The following is a 9,287-nucleotide window of genomic DNA, read 5'->3' as shown; positions in this document are numbered from 1 at the left end:
TAAATGACTAAAGGTAAATGTAATGTAACACGTGCTAATTATGAGCCATGACAGAAGCGGCTAATCTTTATAAACAGTGATCACTTGTTTAGCCCAGTAGTGTGGAGTGTAGGTCAGTAATTAAACCGGGCCGTGCTACTTTGGCGAGACTATGTTTAACTACCACCGTTTCTATAATAAATGCATTACATGTGCTGCTGATACATCTCACGCTCCTTATCTAAGACCAGTTTTTAAATAAAGATTAAAAAACAACAAAAAAACAAAGATTACAATTATAATATCTTAAATAAACGTTGGGAAATGTGCGTGGTATTTCCGGACTGCTCTGTGTTTGATAAATAAAGGAGACCATCAGACGTCCAGACTAGACCCTTCTGACCTCGAAGCTAAACTAGGCCTGTGTGTGTGTGTGTGTGTGGATTTGTGTGTGTGTGCGTGCATGTGTGTGTGTGGATTTGTGTGTGTGGTGTGTGTGTGTGTGGATTTGTGTGTGTGTGTGGTGTGTGTGCGTGTGTGTGTGCGTGTGACTGTGTGTGGGACTTGGGCCTATTGTCTGAGAATCTGTTATCATTATACAGCCGTTTCCTCCTGGCTGCCTTGAGAGAGTGTGTGTATGTGTGTGTCAGTGTGTGAATGTGTGTGTGACAGAGAGACCAATAAGAAGCAAAGACTGTTCTTTTCCCTTGTCTCTCTTTAATAACGATTTATTTTGCACAGAAACTGTTGACATTCAAATTCATGAAAGTTACACAGACCTTCGGTGTGTGTGAGTGTGTGTGTGTGTGTGTGTGTGTGTGTGTGTGTGAGAGAGAGTGTAAGTGTGTGTGTGTCAGCCAGAGGGTTCTCCCAGACAGAGCTCCAATAATCACACAAACACCTGACGTCACAAGAGGCCAGCCTCTGAAGTCAGGGGGCAGGAATGTGATCAAAAATAGGATGAGAGGGGGGAGGAGGAGGGGGGAGGTGGCCGGGAGGAGGGGGGGGGGACGTGTTTGTTTTTAAAAACGGGAACAAGAGAAGAACTGGGAGGGGAGGGAGGGGTGGTGGAGGGTGTGTCAGAGAGACCTGGAGTGGATGTCAAGGGGATTCTGTGATTGATGTAATGATATGCACCGACATTCACACACACACACACACACACACACACACACACACAGACAGACAGACATATTCACACAGGTTAACAGACCGTGACACATCCCATGCCCTCACACACACACAGACACACACACACACACACATACACACAGACACACTCTGAGTCACTGCACAACCATTCACGGATTATAGACAACATCATTGGTTTATAGACAACCAATACTGAAACTCCCTACACACACTGTCCAGACAGTGCCCCCCCCCTCCCTCCCCCGCAGACTGTCACTACATTACAACAGTGTATGGAGAGAGAGAGAGAGAGAGAGAGAGAGAGAGAGAGAGAGAGAGAGAGAGTGAACCATGTCACATATTAACTATTTCCCCTCCTTACAGTCAGTCCTGAGGGTAATTCCTTAACAGTGACATCACAGGTTGCAGAGAGACAAAGAGAGAGAGGGGGAGAGAGAGAGGTATAGAGAGGTAGGTAGAGGGAGAGAGAGAGAGAGAGAGAGAGAGAGAGAGAGGATGTTTTGATGAAACATGGCCTCATAAGGACAGCAGTGCTGCAAGCCGTCATCTGCCACATCCCCTTCCTCATATTGAGAGTGATGAGTGTATTGGTTACCTGTTTGTTATTGTAGACCAATCAGGAGCCTCCGGTAGTAGGTGTATCGTGTGTGTGTGTGAGTGTGTATGTGAGTGTGTGTGTATGTGGTCAGCAATGGTAATAGAGTCCACATGGGAAGTGCGTAAGTGTGTATGTGTGAAAGATGTGTGTGTGTGGAAGGGTCAGAGAGTCTGGAGTATTCTCCACCTCCAGACCACAGACACTAACTCCATCCTATCAATGGGACCATTGATACATGAGAGCGTGTGTGTGGGACGGAGAGAGAGAGTGAGAGAGGAAGAGAGAGAGAGAGAGAGAGTGAGAGAGGAAGAGAGAGAGAGAGAGAGAGAGAGAGTGAGAGAGCAAGGAAGAGAGAGAGAGAGAGAGAGAGAGAGAGAGAGAGAGAGAGAGAGAGAGAGGGAAAGAGGGAAGGAAAGAGTGGAAGAGAGAAGAGTGATTTACGAGAACAGATCATAAAGAAGTCCCAGAAGCAGTTCATGTGGGCTGTGTTTGACCAGGTCAAAAGGTCATGAGCCCGAATTTAAGAAATACCACAATCATGACCCATGTTTTTTATTTTTGTTCTTTCTAAATCACACCATTATACACCCCAATCTTTAAAAAAAATGCATTCCCTCTCTTTATCTAACACTCTCTCTCTCTCTCTCTCTCTCTCTCTCTCTCTCTCTCTCATTCATCCCCCATGTGTCGCCCTGTCTCTCACCCTCACTATCTCTCCCATCTCCCATTCCTCTCACACAGTTCCATCATTCCATGGTCACCACGACAACCCCTTCAGAGGAAACTCACCTATCCGTGATGTCTAGCAGCTGCTGTTGTTTGTGTTTTGATTAGCGCTTGTTGGCGCTTCTTGGCGTCCCATTGGAGGACTTGAAGCTGCTCCTGTGAGCAGGCCCGTCGTGACAGGCAGCTGACGAGTGTCTCGCCAAGCCGGAGAGGAGATGAAGCCAACTGCCATAAAATCTACGACACGCAATTTAAAAACCGATGAGATGATAACAGTTATCAAAGCTTTCACTGTGTGTGTGTGTGTGTGCAACGTAGCTCCATTCACAGTGAGGGTTAGTGCTGAACAGTTCTTTTACTTATGAGTTCAAAGCTTCACATCAGGAGGAGGTGAAAGAGGAGGAGAAAGAGGAGGAGGAAGAAAAGGGAGAGGATGAGATATAGGAGGATGGGGAGTGTGTGTGTGTGTGTGTGTGCGTGTGTGTGTGTGTGTTAATAAAGGCTTCTTTCATTCTCTGTGCGTATGTGGTCTGAGATCATGAGTGATGCGTTTTAACTGTACCTGTGAAAACAGTCCATTAGACGTCATGTGACCTGACTCAGCCTCAAGAGACTTCCTGGTTGCCACAACCAAGGTGCAGGCAACACAGAACAGTCTAGAACCAACCCATTCATTAAACAACATTTCCCATAATTCATCGTGATGTAATTCTCTGTGGTGTCACTCCTTCATGTTTTGAGACATTGTGTGCTTGTGCGAATCGCTTTCCGTGAAGGGGAATATTTCTGGGATTTTTTTTTCCTCTGTCGGATTAGACTGACCGGTGGCGTGGGAATGGAGGGATAGAGGAAGGGAGGGATGGAGGGATGGAGTGGAGGTCAGGGATTATGTAGGAGAAAGGCAGGATAGTGGGACAGTTAATATTCATCCAGGCTGGAGAGGATAATCCTGCTGCAAAGTGACGTAATGCCCACCGTGTGTGTGCGAGTGTGTGTGTGCGTGTGTGTGCGAATGTGTGTGTGTGTGTCATCGTGGACAGACTAATCACCAGTCATTAGTCACTCAGTCATTCCCTCAGGACTGGGCAAAAACACAAGTCAAGTATGCAGACACACAAACAAACACACACACATACCCTGGTTTAGCCTCTGGCTTCACTTTCTCAACTGTGGTTTGAGTGAGAAGCCTGGATTTCCCCCTTTTCCTCACCTCCTTCTCTACCTCTTTTTACTCTGTCTCCTTCACTTCTCCCCTCTCTCTCTCTCTCTCTCCCCACTCTCTCTCTCTCTCTCTCTCTCTCTCTCCCCCTCTCTCTCTCTCTCTCTCTCTCTCTCTCTCTCTCTCTCTCTCTGTCTCTCTCTCTCTCTCTCTCTCTCTCTCTCTATCTCTCTCTCTCTCTCTCTCTCTCTCTCTCTCTCTCTCTCTATCTCTCTCTCTCTCTCTCTCTCTCTCTCTCTCTCTCTCTCTCTCTCTCTCTCTCTCTCTCACAGCACCTGAGGCATCATGTGTAGTTCCCTCTCTTATGTTTTCCAGTGCTTCTCTCCTCCCAAACTCTCTCATTCTTTCCTTTTCTGTGATGTCATGGCAGTCGAATCCTTTTTCCCCCCTCCTCCACCCTCTTCAGCCATTGTTTTAGCGTCCCATGGTAGGTTCACGTGTGTGTGTGTGTGTGTGTGTGTGTGGGTGTGTGTGTGTGCTTGTCTGCATACAGTACATACAGACCTTCCATTGATCTCTGTGGGTCCCTATGAAGATCTGAATCATCAGTGTTATGGGGTTTAAATGATTAGGTCACACCTGCATGGCAGTACATTAAAGAACAGGGAGGTGTGTGTGTGTGTGTGTGTGTTAGTGTGTGTGTGTGTGTGTGTTAGTGTGTGTATTAGTGTGTGTGTGTGTGTGTATTAGTGTGTGTGTGTTAGTGTGTGTGTGTGTGTTAGTGTGTGTATTAGTGTGTGTGTGTGTGTGTTAGTGTGTGTATTAGTGTGTGTGTGTGTGTGTGTTAGTGTGTGTATTAGTGTGTGTGTGTGTGTGTGTGTGTGTGTGTTAGTGTGTGTGTTAGTGTGTGTGTGTGCTAGTGTGTGTGTGTGCTAGTGTGTGTGTACACTTCTGTGACAGTGTGTGCATGTTATTGCATGTATACATTACTGTGGGAGTGTGTATGTGTGATTGTGTGCATATTTGTCTGGGTGAGTGGGTGTGTGTGTGACGAGGTATTAACTGACTTCAATGTAACAATGTGAACACTGAAGGATTGCAGACGTGGCGTTTATGTAGATAAACAATCGTGACGTGATGAAAATATGCTGCTGAAGGTGTAGGTGAGGACGAGGTTAAGCTATTCCTGTGCAGGAGGAAAGTGTGTGTTTGTGTGTGTGTGTGTGTGTGTGTTTGTGTGTGTGTGTTTGCTGTGAACTCAAACCCACTGCCAACAGGAAGCACCTCTCTATAAACAGGAAGTGGACAGGACGGTGGATGTGACAGCAGTGGGGAGTGGAAGTGAATCCAGACAGACAGACAGACAGCACACACACACCCACACACGTGTGTCTAGACACAGGCAGAACAAACACACACACACACACTTGCTCAGACACACGTTAGAGTGCAGACACACCTGTGTCCTTCCATCGGTCAGTCTGTCCTTCTGGGTTAATGATGTGATAATGTCCGGGCCATCAACCGTCAGACCAAAATATCTCTTTCCCCTCTTTTTCTGTCTCAGAATTAATCCATCCCACCCCTTTCCCTCCCTCCCTCCCTCCCTTTCTGGTGGTCTCTCTCTCTCTCTCTCTCTCTCTCTCTCTCTCTCTCTTCTCTCTCTCTCTCTCTCTCTCTCTCTCTCTCTCTCTCTCTCTCTCTCTCTCTCTCTCTCCCTCCCTCCCTCCCTCCCTTCCTCCCTCCCTCCCTCCCTCCCTCCCTCCCTCCCTCCCTCCCTCCCTCCCTCCCTCCCTCCCTCCCTCCCTCCCTCCCTCCCTCCCTCCCTCCCTCCCTCATTGATATCCATCCAGCTCAGTACGAGCTGCTGCATGTGTGTGTTCTGTTGCCAGAAACCACATGCTCCCTCACTGTTAACCTCTGCTCTGAGGAGAGAGAGATGGAGGGAGGTAAGGAAGGAGGGAGGGAGGGAGGGAGGGAGGGAGGGAGAGAGGGAGGGAGGGGGAGGGAGGGAGGGGAGGGGAGGGAGGGAGGGGAGGGAGGGAGGGAGGGAGGGAGGGAGGGGAAGGACAGATGGAGGGAAGGATAGAGGGAGGGAGGAGGATGTAAGGAGAGATGGAGGGAGGAGGTAAGGAGATATGGAGGTAGGAGGTAAGGAGAGATGGAGGGAGGAGGGAAGGAGAGAGGGAGGAAGGAGGAAGGGTAGAGGGAGGGAGAGGTGGAAGTCCCCTCAATCAGATAAAACAGTGAAGAGAGAATGGAAACCCAACGCCTTATATTACCTTATCGTACAGTACAGGGGAGATTGTGTGTCTGTGTGTGTTTCTGTGTGTGTCTGTGTGTGTGTCTTTGTATGTGTCTCCATTCTCCTCCTCCCCTGGTTGGTGTGTAAGTAAATGTACATTCCTGAAATACCTCTCGCTCTTTTCTCTCTCTCCCTCTCTGCGTCTCTCTCTCCCCCTCTCCTTCCCTCCCTCTTTATCAAGTCACCCATTCTATTTCTCCTCTCTCTCTTATCTATCATTCTCCCTTTATGTATTTGACTCTCTCTTTATCAACCTTTCACCGTCTGCTTCTAGACCCTCTGTACACACACACACACACACACATTCCAACCATTAGCTGTATGCAGTTTTGCTGTATGTGTGGGGTGAATGGGAATGTATGTGTGTCTGTGTGTGTCTGTGTAGTGTATGTATTAATGTATACAGGTGTGTGTGTGTGTATTTGGTGCACACGTGCATGTTTACCTTACTAACCCACCAAGCAGGAGGAATGACCTGCACCACTAAACCAACATCCCTAAACTCCTGCTGTCTGGAACAGGACCGCGTACGGAAGGTTCTATTCTATTTCAGAACCCTGCAAAACAGGTGGAACTGTGTTTGCTGCTTACGGAACACAACTTGTTCTGGAATCTTTACAAGACGGCTTGTGTTCTGTCTTCTGGGTCTAGTAAAACTAGAAGAGAGAAAAAAAGAAGAGAGAGATCTCCACACAGGTAGAAGGCGAAGATGAGTGAAAGACACCTGGGTGTGTGTGTGTGTGTGTGTGTGTAAGTATCCCCTCGTCCGGGATGGAGGTTTTCCTGCTTTAACGACGGAAAGAAAAAAAACCTGTGGAATCTTAACCACTAATTAGTGAACACGAGTCCTCCTACACTGGTCTCTGTCTCTTTTTTCTCTTTCTCTCTCTTTTCTTAATTTTACACACACACACACACACACACACACACATACACACACACACACACTATCTCACACACACACTGACATCACAGAACCCATGCAGAAGACACATTGGACATACTGTTGAGATCAGAGGGGATGAAACAAAAGATGGCTTCAGTGAGAAAAGAGGAGGGGAGAAAGACATGAAGAGGAGAGAGAGAGAGAGAGAGAGAGAGAGAGAGAGAGAGAGAGAGAGAGAGAGAGAGAGAGAGACAGAGAGAGAGAGAGAGAGAGAGAGAGAGAGAGAGAGAGAGAGAGAGAGAGACAGAGAGAGAGAGAGAGAGAGAGAGAGAGAGAGAGAGAGAGAGAGAGAGAGAGAGAGAGAGAGAGAGAGAGAGGGAGAGAGAGAGAGAGAGAGAGACAGAGAGAGAGAGAGAGAGAGAGAGAGAGAGAGAGAGAGGGAGAGAGAGAGAGAGAGAGAGAGAGAGAGAGACAGAGAGAGAGAGAGAGAGAGAGAGAGAGAGAGAGAGAGAGAGAGAGAGACAGAGAGAGAGAGAGAGAGAGAGAGAGAGAGAGAGAGAGAGAGAGAGAGAGAGAGAGAGAGAGGGAGAGAGAGAGAGAGAGAGAGAGACAGAGAGAGAGAGAGAGAGAGAGAGAGAGAGAGAGAGAGAGAGAGAGAGAGAGAGAGAGAGAGAGAGAGAGAGAGAGAGAGAGAGAGAGAGAGAGAGAGAGAGAGAGAGAGAGAGAGAGAGAGAGAGAGAGAGAGAGAGAGAGAGAGAGAGAGAGAGAGAGAGAGAGAGAGAGAGAGAGAGAGAGAGAGAGAGAGAGAGAGAGAGAGAGAGAGAGAGAGAGAGAGAGAGAGGGAGAGAGAGAGAGAGAGAGAGAGACAGAGAGAGAGAGAGAGAGAGAGAGAGAGAGAGAGAGAGAGAGAGAGAGAGAGAGAGAGAGAGAGAGAGAGAGAGAGAGAGAGAGAGAGAGAGAGAGAGAGAGAGAGAGAGAGAGAGAGAGAGAGAGAGAGAGAGAGAGAGAGAGAGAGAGAGAGAGAGAGAGAGAGGGAGAGAGAGGGGGGAGAACAGTAGTGGTTGAGCCCCACAGGCCACACTCAAAGGGAAGAAAACTTGGAAGAATTTTCTTTCATTTCGTTTTATTTAGGAGCGGAAGAGAGGGGGGCATAACTTTAAAGGAAGGAGGAAAGGAGGAGGAGAGGAACCCTCCTCTAGCACTGGAGTGGGGAATTCCCACACAACCACCCTTAAAATCAAACACACACACACACACACACCTGTGAGGGGCTTGGCAGATCACAGCTTAAGAAGGAAAGGGGGGAGGAGGGAGGGAGGAGAGAGGAGGAGGAGGGAGGGAGGAGAGAGGAGGAGGAGGGAGGGAGGAGAGAGGAGGAGGAGGGAGGGAGGAGAGAGGAGGAGGAGGGAGAGAGGAGAGAGGAGGAGGGAGGGAGGAGAGAGGAGGAGGAGGGAGGGAGGAGAGAACAGGAGAAGATAGGAAGGAAGGAACAGGAGGAGTTCAGAGGGATGGCGTGGAGGAGGAAGTATGCTGAGTGGGAACCTGAGAAGATAATGTTGCATCTTTGTGTAAATAGACCCACATGCAGGAGAAGAGAGAGCCTTCAGATCGGATGAGGGCTGAGAAGAGATGGATGAGGGAGGGGGGCATGAGGGCAGGTTGATGGAGGTAGGTAGATGGGGTTTGTATTGTAGTAACAGTCTTGTGTCTTATCATATTTCATGAATGTGATAAGTCATGGAATTATGGCAGCGTGCCAGATAATTTGCTGTTCATCAGTTCTGAATTTAAGTAGGTTATCACTGCTATGCTTTCACACTATCCAATAAATCTACTAGGGTTTAAGTTGACCACCTTTGTAAACTTCTAGAATCTTTGTTTGAACTTTGGCCTAGAGTGGAACAGTGAACACTTCCTGTTACCTCTTCCTCTTCATAGTGGGATTTTTTCATTGTGTCACAGTCCGCATTAAGAAGTCATCATTGTCCGCGTTTTGTCAGGGAATCAGGAAGAATATGGCCGACGTTTCATTGTTTTGCCTCTGTGAATCACCTTGCAGTTTCCTTCTCAAAGGCTCCTTATTTAAAGAATGAAGTGACTACGTCAGAGTCACGTGGCTTGTAGTCAAAGGAGGGCAGGAGGGGGGGCTTGGACGGAGTGAGGAAGGATCGAGAGAGGTGAGGGAAAGATGGAGGCGGTATTGTTGTTTTTTTCCACCCCGGTCAACAGGAGAGGAAGTGAACCGGGGCTGCTAAATATATAAACAACACAATGAGCTTCACAACTAGCATCATAGCTAGCTTCGTAGCTAGCGCCAGCAAGGAGCAGCTGGTCTAGGGACAATGAGAGGGATAAATCTGCTGCGTGGCTGAAGGCCCTGTCACACCATAACGTTCTGGTCAACGTTCTCTGAAAGTTCTAATTGTTCAATTTCGAGCGTTCTAGGGCGAGGTGGACACATCTGGCGTATGACTCACGTGTG

This window comes from Hypomesus nipponensis, chromosome 21 (assembly GCF_054491055.1).
Source record: "Hypomesus nipponensis isolate SF chromosome 21, ASM5449105v1, whole genome shotgun sequence".
Lineage (NCBI taxonomy): Eukaryota > Metazoa > Chordata > Actinopteri > Osmeriformes > Osmeridae > Hypomesus > Hypomesus nipponensis.
The sequence above is the reverse complement of the archived record's forward strand: the minus strand, read 5'-3'. Positions refer to the sequence as shown.